The following is a 17,657-nucleotide window of genomic DNA, read 5'->3' as shown; positions in this document are numbered from 1 at the left end:
GTTTCTTTCCCTACACCTCGAAGCTTGAAACTCTCTACCTTCTCATGTCTTTTCCCAGTAACTATGACCTGGCACATTTCAAAAGACAGGCTTTTCACTTCCTCTATAACTCTTACATACTTTCCCTTGTCTCTTCTTTTTTCCCCTGTCATAATCTCTCTACACTTCAATTAATGTCCGCCGTCGATGTTGTTTGTTGGGTTTTACGGCCATCGACTGATGAGAAGGTCATTAATAAGCCTGATGTGGACTTTTGTCCGTGACTGGAGCCTCCAAACATAAAAAAAAAAAAGGTAGATAAACATAGAAAGAAGGAGAGGAAAGGAAACGAAATTCATGAAGGTATAACCGAGGCAGCGGTTCGCACCGCGCTTCGATACAGCTCCGATACATTTAAGTACCATTAAGTTCCTTTCGTCCGGTGTATTGATGTCGAACTACTGAATGTTTAGTGTTTAGTTCCACATCGTACCCAAAGGTAAGAGGCTTCTCCGGAACTCATCCACGATAAAAGATTTTACGCGAGCTCACTTCAAATGAAAGGCTTCGTCTCGATGGACTTCACGTATAGTGCTTCACGCGAACGGACCCGAGGAGGGAGGATTTCATGCCAGTGCAGCGGCTGCAGCCATCCTGAGGCCAGCTGTTAAGTGCGGTGGTTGTTTAGGTCAGGTTGGTTGGCTCGTGGCTGGCTGGCTGGCTGGCTGGGTCGTTGGTAGCTCTTGGTGTAATTTCTTCAAGGATATGATCCTTCTATATTTTTTTTTTTTTCGTCTTTATCTGAAGTGGTTCGTCCCCTTAAGCCTTTTGTTGTTAAAACCTTTATGAAGATTTCCGAGAACACTACTCAGCTGTACTTAACATTACATCACCATAATCATATTTCAGATAATCACATTTCCAGATGATGGATGAATCCTTTGGGTACAGTCAATCAACCACATAGTTAATGATCATTTAGAACGTCAACATATCAAGTGACATCAGTTTATGTTGTGATATTAAAATCCTCAAGCTCTGATCAGTTTAAACGATCAGAAATGATATGAAAAATGAAAGTGTCGATTTCTAAAAGAAAAAAAAAAGAAAAAGCACATTATAACAACTAAGCGAGCTATATATTTTTTTTCTGGAGTTATCGTGCGGGAGGCAGGCAAGTGTTGTGCCAGCGCAGTGAGATGAGGGAAGTTGTGAGGGGATGAGTGTTGTTAAAATCATGACCACAAGCCTCTCTTCATTTTTGTCCTATTTTCACCTCCTTATCTATATATCCATCAACTTATAAGCCCTACGGTTATGTGGGTATCAGAGTTACTGATTGCTTCATATGAACCAATCGTGTGAAAGAAAGATCCTCCCAATGCAGTTCCACCTCAGTATGCTCGGCGCTCAATTCTGTGCAACGGCATTGGATCCCTCCCAACCAAAGGCCTCTATATAACTAACCACCAAACCCCCCATCATGAAATAAAAACCTCAGCCCTACGTCACTCTCCAGTAACCTTTACTGACAGCTTCCCCCTCCCCAACCCCACAACAAATAGAACAATGACAAAGCACACAGACAAATAACCAGACAAACGCAACCGACCTCCCAACTCATTCTCAAAACTCCAACTCACTAGACGTGCACCCATCAGAAACCACACTCCGCAGACAAACACGAGTAACACCACTCCCGCTTTCGCTACAGCATTTTCGTTTTCTGATCTTCCTACTTACACAGGTAATAGCAAATGGTAAGGTAGTTCTATGTGAACATGGATCTTACAAGGCTACAAAGCTTCTGACATCGATTCAACATATCCCAAGATCCTTCGTGCCCACTATGCAAGTGTTATAAAGACACGGAGCACTTACAACTCAATTGCCCCAGCACATTTAACCACCACACATTATGACCTCATTACGATAGAAGAGACTCCTGGGGCACGACGCCAGTAAATACATAAGTATATACAACAGGTGTAACTTACCAGGTATCCCAAGTTACATTGCATAAACCCGATATCAAAATCAACCATTGAAACCTGCCAACAGAATGACCACAAGGGCCACCTTAAATCATATGACTCATGCAAGCTATTATTTCAAGAGAGAGAAAAATGATTTCTTTTCCTATCATTGATATTGTTTCACCCGGTCCTAGCATTAATATGCTCTGCACTCAAGGACCAAAGAGGCGAGTATCCCCTGCCTCTCTCTCTCTCTCCTTCGGAAATGAAATTGAGGTTATGACAAATTTCCTCTCTATATGGTAATGATAACGCGGAAATTATGGCACCTGGCTTGAGAGAAATGTTAGGAAGAACATAACATTATACTCCATTACAAACTGGAACAACAAGGGTGCGACCCACGCGTGAACCCATTTGAATTTCACCCAACCGTCGCTCGTGAGCGAAGAGAAAACGATCATGTATCAGTTCAACGAAGCGGCCCGATTGCTTGACGGATTTGGATGAAACTTGTATCACTCACTGTGTTCGTTACATTTGGTACAAATGGTTGGTGGAGATGGAGGCGATGTATGGTACATGTCTGTTACTCAAGTTTAAAGTCCCATTAACTAGGCAGGGCCTTTAAGGTGAGAGAAACTGGGTAGTAAATACAAAAAAAAAAAAAGAATTCCTTAAAGTTTATATAAACACAGTGGGAGTTAACCTAGCTTATGTTAACCGAATCTCAGCTAGCACAAACAATACTGAATAAGCTTAACTTAGGATTAACTTTGCCGTTTATATTTTCGTAGGTTAAGTTTCGCTAAGCTGGATGAGAATCGGCGAAGGTCGGCTCAAGGGTTGAAGACGATTCACAAACTTTGACCCCGTGCACGACTCGTGTGACTGGTCAAATATCTGACCCGTGACCTATTCATTATTCAGTCTTTGTTACGTAACTCCAGGGAACTCCTTATCCAAGGGCTCCCGCAGATTCAAGGTTGCGCTACGATCAGCAGCAGGGACAGCAGGGACTCTTTTGTAGTGGTGAATTCCTAAGGCGAAACTTTTCTCTTTCGTCAACTAACGATGATACAGCACCGCAAAAATGTGACTTTACTCACGCTGTGTAACCCCAAGCAGGAAGATCCGGTAACAACCCTGTGACCTGTTGACTCAATAAGCTTTTTGACCAGAGAGTAATTAGTAAAGTTTCTCAAAATTACGGTGATAATTAAGCTACTGTTGTTGCTGCTAATTACGGTGATAGTTAAGCCACTGCTGCTGCTGCTGCTGCTGAAAGCCTACACCACTGAGTCAAGGAAATGCCGTTTTCTTTGACTGTTACCAATCCGGCAAATTTCCCCTCCCCCCCCCCCCCAGCTTGCACACACGTCTCACACTCAGAATTTCTAATTCTACTGTTGATCATATTGTTATTGTTCTTCAAAGTTGTGGTGTTAGGACTAGGATGAAATTGACCGTCACATAATGTAAAAGATCATGACAGTAAAATCTCTATCCGTAAGTATAAATAATTTGTAAGCATATTAAAGATAAGCAATTTTCAAGAAGTTAACCGCACGTTTTTGGCCCACGAAATCTCAAGACTTGACCCGTCTCGACCAGCTGCCAATCCGTCATCCTTATGTACCACACTAATTGACCCCAAGCCTTCCTGCAACATCTGCAACCCCTTCTGTACCTCACCGAATTTACCCCAAGTCTTCCAGCAACGTCTGTATCTCCTGTATCCCAGCCTCAATGGTTTGGCTTTATCTCTTAACTCAAAATATCCATTTTCCACATTTGCCATCTTGACCCCTCTCGATTTTCTTCCACTCTCATCACTGTTTCCTTGTCACTTTTCCTCGCCACGGAATAAAATTCTATTTCTCGCTTTCAAATAAACGTTGATGTCTCATGCTTAATCTACATATTCAATTAAAAAAGAATTGTTATTTTCTTCTCTCCTCGCTCTCGCTGTAAACCTCTTTACCTCTGACTTTCTAAATTGAAGTCTCTTAAACTATTTTTCAACTGCTTTTCATTAAGACTATTCCCCCCACCCCGCAATAACCTCGTTACATCTTCCTTCTTTTTCGATGTTTTTGTACAAACATCTGCGTAACTCGCTGATATCTTTCCTCGCCTCACCGTGGCGTCTCTTGCCTTTTTCTCTGGCTATTCCTGGAGTTGAGCGCTTCTCCGGTGAACATCAGTACACCAACCAGCAGCTGAATCTTGCGCGAGTCAGATGCGAGAGTATACGCCAGGAAGGTTCTGGAAACGTGTAGCGCTCGACGTACAGCTGGGAGCGTCCCGCCATAGTGAAATGAAAGGGGACATTCTGAGGTTCAAGATGCTATTAATGGACGGATGAAGGGCTACAGAGAGACACAGAGGTGAGGTTACACGAATGCTATGGGTAAATAAGAGCTTGAGGGGTCTGTGAAGGTACTACACCCACACACACACACACACACACACACACACACAGACACACACACACACTCATAGATGCATATGATGTGTGGTATACCTGTAGTGGTTTACATGGAATATGGTTTCTGTAAATGAAATTATATCCCTGGTAGAGTGTGTCATAAAGCTTTCGTGATGAAAGGAGGCGACTCGTTCAAAGATCTACGTATGTTCCAAACGATAAAGACTTAGATATTTAATATCTCATAAGATATTTAGATATTCATATTTCCATCGAAGTTCAGTTACTAATTCTGTTTTATTTACTTTTTTGTGATGAATGTATACAGAATAAACTAAACAATTGATTGTGCAGCTCTTCTGGCTAGGAGAACTAGAACCGATCTGGCACGAAGTTCAATTTTCCTTGAACAGGACGGTACGATCCATGAGCACAACGGAATGACCCTTGAGTGCGAAGGTACCTGAACCTTAGGAATGATTACGTGACATTTGACCTGACCCTTAAGGTTACCAAGTGTCAGGTCGATGGCCAGACCGTCATACCTAAGGGCTGTCTAGCACCCGTCGTACCCAAGGGTCGACTTGTCGCGCCCAAGGGATGCACACATCGTGCCCAAGGGTCTCACCCGTCGTGCCCAAGGGCCGCACCCGTCGTGCCCAAGGGTCTCACCCGTCGTGCCCAAGGGTCGCATCCGTCGTGCCCAAGGGTCTCACCCGTCGTGCCCAAGGGTCGCACCCGTCGTGCCCAAGGGCCGCACCCGTCGTGCCCAAGGGCCGCACCCGTCGTGCCCAAGGGCCGCACCCGTCGTGCCCAAGGGTCTCACCCGTCGTGCCCAAGGGTCGCATCCGTCGTGCCCAAGGGTCTCACCCGTCGTGCCCAAGGGTCGCACCCGTCGTGCCCAAGGGTCGCATCCGTCGTGCCCAAGGGTCGCACCCGTCGTGCCCAAGGGCCGCACCCGTCGTGCCCATGGGTCGCACCCGTCGTGCCCAAGAGGTTAAATCAAAACCGGCGAGCGAGTAAGTCGACGGCAATACATCTGTGTTCCAGGCAGTCAGCCATTAGCGTAATGAAGGCAGCAGCAAATCTCGCTGCTTACTTAGTTTTTACTCTCCCAGTATAATCCTGATAAATGACAAAGAAGAAGAAGAAGAAGAAGAAGAAGATGGGGGAAAAAAAAAGAAAGGAAATGATAGCGGCGTATCACGTCGGCTTATCATCACAACAAAGCAAGGGGCAATGACTCACCCCGCCCTTACCCCGAACCAGGTCGTAACTCCCATTAAAATGCTCGTGATGAAACGAACGTAATTGCAATAACGACGATGACAGATAGATAGATAGATAGATAGATAGATAGATAGAGAGAGAGAGAGAGAGAGAGAGAGAGAGAGAGAGAGAGAGAGAGAGAGAGAGAGAGAGAGAGAGAGAGAGAGAGAATGGCAGACTGGATATACAGAGACGTAAAGCTTAAAGGGTAACGAATTTCAAGTGGTATAAATCAATATCTATCTCCACGCGTTATAATAACTACCACCTCAACGAGCTGATGGCATCTGTTAAAACTTACCGTATCACAATCGTCACTTACCTCAGATGAACGAGGGAGAACACACGAGCTAACAGCACCAAAAACATCAATACAAAAAAGTTAACATTTTCTACGTACGATCACTGGCCCATTTCTAACCCTTTCCATTTGTCACCCACCTTGTGGGATGGCGTTATGTGGCCACGAAATAAAGTTCTGGATACTTACTTTTGCTGATAGTTGACCAAGGGTTGAGCACTATGTACGAGGCATTCCGTGACGCGCTTCTTTGAATGCACAGGAGTTCTGAAATGATAAGTGAATAGATAAGGAAATATATCTATAAATGAATAAAGAAACAAATGTGTGTGTGTGTGTGGTGTGTGTGTGTGTGTGTGTGTGTGTGTGTGTGTGTGTGTGTGTGTGTGTGTGTGTAATTGGTAGAAGGTTCGAAAGGAGAGGGTTAGTCACATATACAAGGAATCACTTATTCTTAATCAGACTCAATCACTAACTCGAGATCATTCACGTGCTCAAACGTACCTACTTACTCATTCACACACACACACACACACACACACACACACACACACACACACACACACACACAACACACACACACACACACACACAACACACACACACACACACACACACAAACTAAACACATACATACAAAATTACATACACCCACACAGTAACACAAATACAGTACACAAGCGCAAGGTTATGATACGGGGTAACACGATCGTACAAACCCCCCTTCCCGTAACACACAAATGGTAATCACACACTCCAGCAACTACGCACGTTATTAGCAACACGTCTCTCCCCCAACCCCCCATACATGAGCCTAATACAAAGAGAAAAATATGTCCAAACACCGGCGTACGGGGGCTCCCCACACCTGAAGCGGCACAGTGCATGCAAAATCTTGTCCAAACACACCCGTCTCTGTACACACACACACACACACACACACACACACTCTACCGGCGGGAGCCTAAAAGCAACGTTCGATACATTTGCTGAAGAATTCCTGATGTTGGCTGAGCTATCAGGCCGATGGAGCACTTGCTGTTGCTGCTGCCAGTCTTACTCCCACACCGCAAAAAGAAAAAAAAAAAAGAGGAAGAAAGAAAAGCAAGAGAGACAGAAGGGAGAGAAACGAGTGACCCGAGGAATTACCAGCCAGGTGGAGGACGTGTATGTAGGAGAGGAGGTGTTTGCACAGGTGAGTGTCTCAGAGATCGAGAGACGGCTTGGAGGACGATCCCCCAATTGAGAGGGAGGGTTGAGAACACCAGGCCGCCACACTGTGCCGAGTGTAATGATACTAACCTAGAACTCACTACAGCCGGGTTGGGTCACCTACGGGGTGACGGACGACTGAGGGATACACTGAGGCCAACTCAGAGTGGTAACTGTACACGAGCGTACGACGAGACTCTGGCCTGAGAGGTGTGGAGAGAGGGAGAGAGAGAGAGAGAGAGAGAGAGAGAGAGAGAGAGAGAGAGAGAGAGAGAGAGAGAGAGAGAGAGAGAGAGAGAGAGAGAGAGAGAGAGAGACAGAGAGAGAGAGAGAGAGAGAGAGAGAGAGAGAGAGAGAGAGAGAGAGAGAGAGACCGGTAACTCTACGCGAGCGTACGACGAGACTCTGCCATGAGAGAGAGAGAGAGAGAGAGAGAGAGAGAGAGAGAGAGAGAGAGAGAGAGAGAGAGAGAGAAAACACTAGTTATATAGCTACACAGTCCTCGCAGACTCATGGTCCAAGCAAAGGTGGTTTGGTCTTGCCACGACTGAAAAAGTTATATATATAGTCTCCTTAAAATCAGTGGGAGAAAATGAGATCAAAGCAAAAAGGCTCGCTCCCCGCCCTCCACTCCCTCCGGCAACATGCCACAGAGCGAACATGTAGGAAACAGGTAGCGCAAGGAAACAGACGAAAGAATGGCCCAACCCACCTACACACACATGTATATACATACACGTCCACACATGCACGTATACATACCTATACATCTCAACGTATACATATATATACACACACACACAGACATGTACATATATACACAAGTACATAATTCTTACTTTCTGCCCTTATTCATTCCCGTCGCCACCCCGCCACACAAGAAATGACAACCCCCTAATATGACTGAAAGAAACCTTTACCGGAAAGTTAGAAGTTAGAATGAGCGAGAATATGTCATGCTCTCAACACCAAACTTTTTCTGCTACGTAGACAGTAATAAGTAAAGACTTTTGAGGTCCACCCTCATGACTTGCCATGGCTATATTTCTTTCTAGTGTGGAAGGATGATAATAATATTCCTTCTTGTTCCCTTAAAGCAGACTGGCACGTTACATCAGTATGTCCGAGGCGAGATCAGTGATAAAAAGGGTCGCATAATATATACCACTATGCTCTAATGAGTGGTTAAAATAATCAGTGACTACTGGAGAGTAACAGACGATGACGAAGCTTAATTTTGAACATACTCACAATGTTCCTCTGAACAATATGATCTGGGAGCTTATTCCATGCGTTGTAAGTGTCGTTAGTAAAAGAAAAAAAAGAAATTTTTCGTGCAAAGTCGAGTAAATCGGCAACCTTTACTTTTCATTTCATTCCTCACACTGGCAGTAATGGTGGGGACGTTTTGAATCCTGTAATCACTTTAAAACACGTTCTAATAACCTGTCTTGAAGCCGTTTCTTGCTTAGAGAGAACAAATTCATATCCCTCAGTCTGTTCTCAAGAGGTGTGTGTGTGTTTACGTAAGGAAGGAAGGAAGGAAGGAAGGAAGGAAGGAAAGAAGAAAGGAAGGAAGGAATCTGGTTCCTCTTCGCTGCACTGCTTCCAGTTTTAAGAATATCGTTACTTAGATGAGAAGCTCAGAACTGCTCTGCTCTGCACATTCGAGATGAGGGTCTTAACAGACTTGAGTACAGTGACAGTAGTACCACACATCCTTGCTTCTGTACGTAAACTTTCTTGTTCAGCAGATCCGAGAGAGAGAGAGAGAGAGAGAGAGAGAGAGAGAGAGAGAGAGTGTGTTAAAAGAGAGAATCTCATCATAGTTACCTCTATCTCTTCCATAATCATGTCTTCATGGTACAGATATACTGTAATATATCTAACCATATTAGCTGGCTCAGAGAAGTGAGAGAGAGAAAAAAAAAAGAAGGGAAATTACCAGGAACCTCTATAAAAAGAATTCTAGATAAATTAAAATTCACTGAATACACATTTCATATTTCCCTTCAGTAAGTTGAAATAATGACGAAAAAGAACAAGCAATGCTCAGAATATTCAATTAACGTACGGCTTTTACTGGCTGGAAATAAAAAAGAAATAAAAAAAGGCCAGCCAGGGGAACCTAGACATCAAATCGGATTTATCCTAAAAATGTATAAGATAAAATACGCGAACGAATGTAAAGTGAAAGGAAATGAGCATCGAAAAATACGCCAGTCCCACAACGCTCCCGTTACCCCAAGTATCCGAAACAAACACAGTCTTAAAAGAGAAAGATGAAATCGTAACAAAAACCAAAAGGAATGGAAATTACGGTAGGATAATAAGGATAACGACCAGTCTTGAATAAATGATGCTTAGATGTATAATAGTAACAGAAAACGAGGGATGGAAAATGTATCTGGTAAGGTATATGAGAGATGTTAACGTCTGTTGGTAGATGAAGGCTCACTCATGCATCTCACACCGCGTAAAGAAATATCATGCAATTAAGAGTAATTAAGAAATGGGTAAAATGAAGCGCACGCATACGTATACACACATATACACACACAAGAACCTACCACACCAATGGATAGTATATACTGTGTATCACATTTGATTTTACATAAAAAAAAAAAGAATAAGTTGAAAAATATGACTAATTAAAAATTTCTTTCTTTATAAATCATATGTGATCAGTTGCTGTGCACATAATATGATACGGAAAATACCATGTGCTAAAAAATTTCAAGAAGATAAAAGTGTTTATGATAATATTAATAATAATGATAATAACTATAAGAATAATATTATAATAATCATTATTATCATTACTATTATTATTATTATTACTACTACTACTACTACTACTACTACTATTACTACTACTACTAATAATAATAATAATAATCCGGTCTTTAACACCTTTAAATCAAAAGGTGGAAAATATGTACCAAAATCTATGTGAAAAATCAAAATACATTAGCATTATCTCGAGGCTGACATAGAACAAACATGAATCTACGCTATACATTCCAAACACTCTCTCTAAATGCTCTAACATGCACGCAAGTAGGACCATACATACTAACTTCTATATATAATGAACCATATACAATGAAACACATACCGAAGCATGCATACAGATCCATACATAATGAAACACATACTGAAGCAAGCATACAGACCCTATACAAAACAAACCAATCACACAGATCCACGCAAGTTGAACTATAGACAATGAATCACACAGTGAATCATACACAGTAAACTAAACACATTGAATCATATATTCACCATCATATGACATAAAAGGAAAAATATACACGGTACACCATACAGTCATACACACACTGAACAGAGCAAAGATATCCATACACACCGACCCATAGATACTGAACAATGCCAGACCGGGGGTGGTTGTGAGGTGGGAAGGAACTGTGAGGGATGAAGACAGTAGAGTCGAGACTATGAGGTGAGGATACGTAGGTGAGGATGCGAGAGTGGAGGAGATGAGTCGTGAGGATGGAGATAGGTAAGGTAAGGTGCTGTAATGGATAGAGGGTGCGAGAAGGAGAATGGGAGGGGAGGAGGCTGGCCGGTTCTATCCAGGAGCGTCCCCCCACTTACCATCCAACGACTCATCCAACACATGAGCAATAATATGGTTCTCGTGGCCAAGACGATTGTCAATACACCCCCTTCCACCCCTCCACACACACACACACACACACCCAACAGCACATGTTCATCAGTAAGCGATGAAAAGAAAATGCATTAGCGTGAAATAAGTCATGATATACCTCGATAACTGGCCTTGTATCGCGACTCTAACATGGCTCGGAATATATATTATTTATATTATATGACTAACGCTATATGTCATCCTCGGGAGGAACAGACCAATGAATTCATTACCGGGTGGGAGGAGGAGGAGGTAGACTTCCGGTTAAGCCAACGTAAACCATACGACCGCGAGACACAGAGGTGATTTAACCTTCGCTTGACCGGTAAACTTAGACGATGGCAAAAATGGGAATTCATCACACACGTCTTAAAGGTGAGGGACATCGCCCCTCACAACTACTGTGAGGTGGACGTAATTCACTTTAAGCCCAATGGAGGCGAGATCTTGGATCTTACGGGGGAGATTTCTGGAAGAGTGTGCTATACAGGGGTACATAGAGGGGTCTCAGATGGTACTCCGTAGTGTTGAATGCTGTTTCTAATATGTTAAGTGGGATCGAGGTAAAGCTAATACCTATACACACACACGCTACATGTATGTATAAATATATGAATACATATATAATCAGATAACGAATTCATAATGTGTGTGTATATATATATATATATATATATATATATATATATATATATATATATATATATATATATATATGTATATACACGTAAATATACATACACACACACACACACACACATATATATATATATATATATATATATATATATATATATATATATATATATATATATATATATTATTATTTTTTTTTTTATTATACTTTGTCGCTGTCTCCCGCGTTTGCGAGGTAGCGCAAGGAAACAGACGAAAGAAATGGCCCAACCCCCCCCCCATACACATGTATATACATACGTCCACACACGCAAATACACATACCTACACAGCTTTCCATGGTTTACCCCAGACGCTTCACATGCCTTGATTCAATCCACTGACAGTACGTCAACCCCGGTATACCACATCGCTCCAATTCACTCTATTCCTTGCCCTCCTTTCACCCTCCTGCATGTTCAGGCCCCGATCACACAAAATCTTTTTCCTCCATCTTTCCACCTCCAATTTGGTCTCCCTCTTCTCCTCGTTCCCTCCACCTCCGACACATATATCCTCTTGGTCAATCTTTCCTCACTCATCCTCTCCATGTGCCCAAACCACTTCAAAACACCCTCTTCTGCTCTCTCAACCACGCTCTTTTTATTTCCACACATCTCTCTTACCCTTACGTTACTCACTCGATCAAACCACCTCACACCACACATTGTCCTCAAACATCTCATTTCCAGCACATCCATCCTCCTGCGCACAACTCTATCCATAGCCCACGCCTCGCAACCATACAACATTGTTGGAACCACTATTCCTTCAAACATACCCATTTTTGCTTTCCGAGATAATGTTCTCGACTTCCACACATTCTTCAAGGCCCCCAGAATTTTCGCCCCCTCCCCCACCCTATGATCCACTTCCGCTTCCATGGTTCCATCCGCTGCCAGATCCACTCCCAGATATCTAAAACACTTCACTTCCTCCAGTTTTTCTCCATTCAAACTCACCTCCCAATTGACTTGACCCTCAACCCTACTGTACCTAATATATATATATATATATATATATATATATATATATATATATATATATATATATATATATATATATATATATATATGGTGGAAAGGATCCTAATTTTGAGCGTGATCAAGATATTCCTATGAGTCCACGGGGAAAATGAAAAACGATAAGTTCCCAAATGCTCTTTCGTGTAATAATCACATCATCAGGGGAGACACAAGGGAGAAATATAAGTCAGTTGATATACATCCAAGAGACGAAGCTAGGACGCCATTTGGTAAACATGCGATTGTCCAATACGTACAAAGAGCGTTCATAAACTTATCATTTTACAAATTTTATCGACAATAAAGTTATCTAATTTGTATAGACCATCACTAATATTAAGATTATAATTCTTTGTATATCTAATAATTGAATCTTCTATCATTAAATACTAATCATAATCATAATAATAATGATGATAATAATAATAATAATAATAACAACAATAATAATAATAATAATAATAATAATATAATAATAAAAATAATGATAATAATAATAATAATGATAATATAATAATAATAATAATAATAATAATAATAATAATAATAATAACAATAACAATATTAACAATAATTTTCACTGTCAAGATTAGCTTCATACATACATACATACATACATACATTGGTCGTCATAAACATGTGGAGAGAGAGAGAGAGAGAGAGAGAGAGAGAGAGAGAGAGAGAGAGAGAGAGAGAGAGAGAGAGAGAGAGAGAGAGAGAATTACTCACGACGAAACTTTGGCCAAATGGCAGGGTCAGCCCTTAGCGCTAACCGCAGGAAAATTCAAGCAAGGAGTTACGTGCTAAGTGTGGTATGGGAAGACTGTACGTTTGTGGACTGAATGCCAGCGGTCGACGTGTGGATGAGGCAGAGAGAGAGAGAGAAAAAAAAGGGCATCAACCGGTGCCTGGGGAGTAAAACTTGAAAGCCAATGAAGTAAGCTTATGCTGCCTCTCTGCGCAGCCGTCGCTAACCCTCCCTATACCTAGGTGGGTAGTGAGAAGAATGTACCTCCCGACCAGAGAGAGAGAGAGAGAGAGAGAGAGAGAGAGAGAGAGAGAGAGAGAGAGAGAGAGAGAGAGAGAGAGAGAGAGAGAGAGAGAAACAGGGAAAGAGAGCCAGGCCAAACCGACCAATATTGGCAAAGTAAACATTGCTGTCGAAAGGATAAGGCAAAGCACTTTGGAAAATTAGCTCTGTGTTTTGGTTGGACAAACTTCACTGTTAGTGTTGCCAATATAACCGACCGTCACTGCCGGTGAAAAACAGTGAGCAGCGCCGAGCCCGACGTTATCAAAATATATATCACAAGAAGCAGGGCGGAGGAGGAGCGTCATGACATACAGGAACACGGGATAAAGAGATAGCAATGAAATGTCGAGATATGGGAAGAGAAGAGAGTAAGGTGACAAGAAATTGCTAGAAAAAAGGTGCATATATATATATATATATATATATATATATATATATATATATATATATATATATATATATATATATATATATATATATATATATAAGTTTATGATACACTCGTTGACTGTCTTGGACAATCGCATGTTTACCAAATGGCGTCCTAGCTACGTCTCTTCGTTGTATATCAACTGACCGTTATATTTCTCTCTTGTGTCTCTCCTGATGATATGACTATTACACGAAAGTGCACTTGGGAACTTATCGTGTTTCATTTTCCCCGTGGACTCATAGGAACATACATAACGCGGGAGACAGCGACAAAGCAAAATAAATAAATATATAATATATATATATATATATATATATATATATATATATATATATATATATATATATATATATATACATATATATATATATATATATGTGTGTGTGTGTGTGTGTGTGTGTGTGTGTGTGTGTGTGCTTGTATTTCGAGAGGTTCTGTGAATCACACCAAAAACCGCTATAGAGACTCTAACAAGAAAATGGGTAGCTTCTTCAATGGTTACCCATTTTCATTATAAATCTCGAAGAGGACTCTCTTGCAGTCCATTATGGTCGCCATGTGAACCAATGTCTCTTTATCTCAATACGAAAACATCATGTATAAAGCTACTCGTAATCCGAGACGGTTTACGTAAGCCGAGAGATGTATCCGGAACCTTCATACGAACACACGTACGCTGAGACACAGTCAACGATAAGGCTTATCGATCATTGTGACTGTGCAGGAGGCGGGTGTTGTCTTAGATCAGTGTCTCCTACCTTGGGGTCCATCGACCGCCCCAGGGGGTACGTGAAGCCTCATCAGGGGGTACGTGAAGCCTCATCAGGGGGTACGTGAAGCCTCAGCAAGGGGTGCGTGAAGCCTCATTAGGGGGTTTACATAAAACCTCATCAGGGGCCACGCGAAGTCTCATTAGGGGCTATGTGAAGCCGCATCAAAGGTTACGTCAAGCCTCATCTGGCGTACGTGAAGCCTCCTCAGGGGGACGCGAAACCTCATCAAAAGGGAACGTGAAATAGATTTCGAGGAGCAAAAGGTACGTTGCTATCAGTCTGTTTTTGTTTAAGCGAAACACTACTTTTGACACACAAGGTTTGCTCAAAAGCTGCATCAAGTCTGGCGAGATTCATCAACACAGTAATAACGAAATAAACGAATTCATTCTTATGAATGAGTCACCAATGAATATGAGGTACGCAATGCCTTTTACACTGAGGCCAAAGAGGACCACAACCCTACAATATGGAAGGGTTGTGCCGCAACCCTACAATATGGAGCGTCGTGGCTCACTTTTCTTCAACGAAGATAACGCGTGGAGTTGAGTCCCTTAACAGTTATCTTAACAACCTACCGTTATCTTTACGTTGACGGGGCATTAATAGCCTCACCAGTCCTTGTGTATTATCATGTCTGGCTTTTGTGGAGAGAGAGAGAGAGAGAGAGAGAGAGAGAGAGAGAGAGAGAGAGAGAGAGAGAGAGAGAGAGAGAGAGAGAGAGAGAGAGAGAGAGAGACCCACCTCTCCTCCTCCTCCTCCTCCACCTCCTCGCCCGGTGATAACAAAAAGCCAAACGCACGAGACAGAAGCCTTTTGCCGTGACGTCAGAGACGGAAGGACCTATGAAAAGACAGAAAACGGCCATTGTCACAGTCTCATAAACATTCTTCCTATCCTCCTCCTCCTTCTCCTGCTGCTGCTGCTGCTGCTCTCTTACATAAAAAGGTTAATTAATGAAAAACAAAGGCTGCCCAGGCGAGGAGGGTGGGTGAGTGAGGGAGAGGGGAAGCGTTGTACCTGGAGGGACCGACCGTTATTGCACGGGGGTTTTCAATAGAATGTGCTTCACAGGCATCTTAAGATGGCCAGTCGTAAATACGTTTTCATATTGACGTTGGATGGATAGACGTTACTACGCTAAAGTGCGTGTGTGTGTGTGTGTGTGTGTGTGTGTGTGTGTGTGTGTGTGTGTGTGTGTGTGTGTGTGTGTGTGTGTGTGTGTGGTAAGGAGAAGAGTGTTTTAAACTCGCGTTGCCCCAACTCGTACTGTACACATACCGTGCTTTAATCTCTTGTACATACAAACACACACACACTTTAGTTTACGCCACGTACACTATTCTTTGACTGACGCCACGTACACTATTCTATGACTGACGCCACGTACACTATTCTATGACTGACGCCACGTACACTATTCTTTGACTGACGCCACGTACACTAGTCTTTGACTGACGCCACGTACACTATTCTATGACTGACGCCACGTACACTATTCTTTGATTGACGCCACGTACACTATTCTTTGACTGACGCCACGTACACTATTCTATGACTGACGCCACGTACACTATTCTATGACTGGATGCAAAAGGAGGGAAGATAAACAGCTGGGTTGACTGTGAACAGGCCACTCTGACCCGAGGAGATGATGCCAGTGTGAAGGAATTCTTCGAGTGTGACAGCGAACCAAACTGGTCCTCGTGAGGGGAGAATGTGAATTTCAGCACCACGAGCGAGGTCGTCTCTGAGACGTAGCGCAAAATGTTCAAGGTTACGAGGGCGCGGCCAACACGCTCGCGTTCGAAACCCGATTTCCGTAGTACGCAAAAAAATTATCACACACAGACACACACACACACACACACACACACACACACATACACACACACATAAACACACACACACACACACACACAAAGGTAAAGTCATCATCACTATCTTACGACGTCGTAAACAGACAAAAGCCGGCTCTCGCATCTCATTAGCTGTCATAATCTGACATTAGGACGCTCACCTACACATTCCGTAACGTCTGATTGCGCTCACCATGAGACCCGTGTTTTGTTATACGCTGACCCACATCACTCTCACATAAATCCCCCCCACCCAACACAGCTCAGCTGAAGGCCATAGACGAAGTCACCTTCATCAAAAAAAAAAAAAAAAAAAAAAAAAAAAAAAAAAAAGACGAAAAGTTACGTGTAGATTAACTCCTAACCCCCCCCCCCCCTCCCCAGTACTCTAAGAATAACCCACTTTCAATTAAACCTCCTTTTTCGCCTTTAGACCAAGCCAGTCTTGGGCTAGACCAGATCTGCTCTCAGGGAGCAATCTCTGAGAACTACATCCTTGAGATTAAGCCGCCTTCCACCAACGAAGCCACTCTCAGAGCAAGCCACCATCAAATAGGCAGCCGAGGCAGGTTCTGAGGTTGGCTGATCAACACCATTTATTTTTGTTATACTCGACGGCCTTTGATGATCAGAGGCACGATTTTTCCCCATTAAAAGCGGTGAGGGAGAATGAAAGAATATCGCGGGTGGGAGGGAGAGAGAGAGAGAGAGAGAGAGAGAGAGAGAGAGAGAGAGAGAGAGAGAGAGAGAGAGAGAGAGAGAATTACGGCTTCTCTTTTTCTTTAAATATCCTTAAAAGTTTTTTTTTTCTTTTCTCCTCTTTATTCTAATTCACACGACTGGCAATTGGAGATGCAGTGTGTGTTTACTTGGATCGCTCTACACCACAACTTGTGACTGACCGTCTGGAAACCTTCCCGTCCGTACGAGAAATCATTTCACACACACACACACACCACAACACCGAACATTGATTCCACTACGGAGGTCACGGAGTGGAGGTTGCGCTCAAGTCTCC

This window comes from Panulirus ornatus, chromosome 12 (assembly GCF_036320965.1).
Source record: "Panulirus ornatus isolate Po-2019 chromosome 12, ASM3632096v1, whole genome shotgun sequence".
NCBI classification, from domain to species: domain Eukaryota; kingdom Metazoa; phylum Arthropoda; class Malacostraca; order Decapoda; family Palinuridae; genus Panulirus; species Panulirus ornatus.
This window is presented reverse-complemented; position numbering follows the sequence as displayed.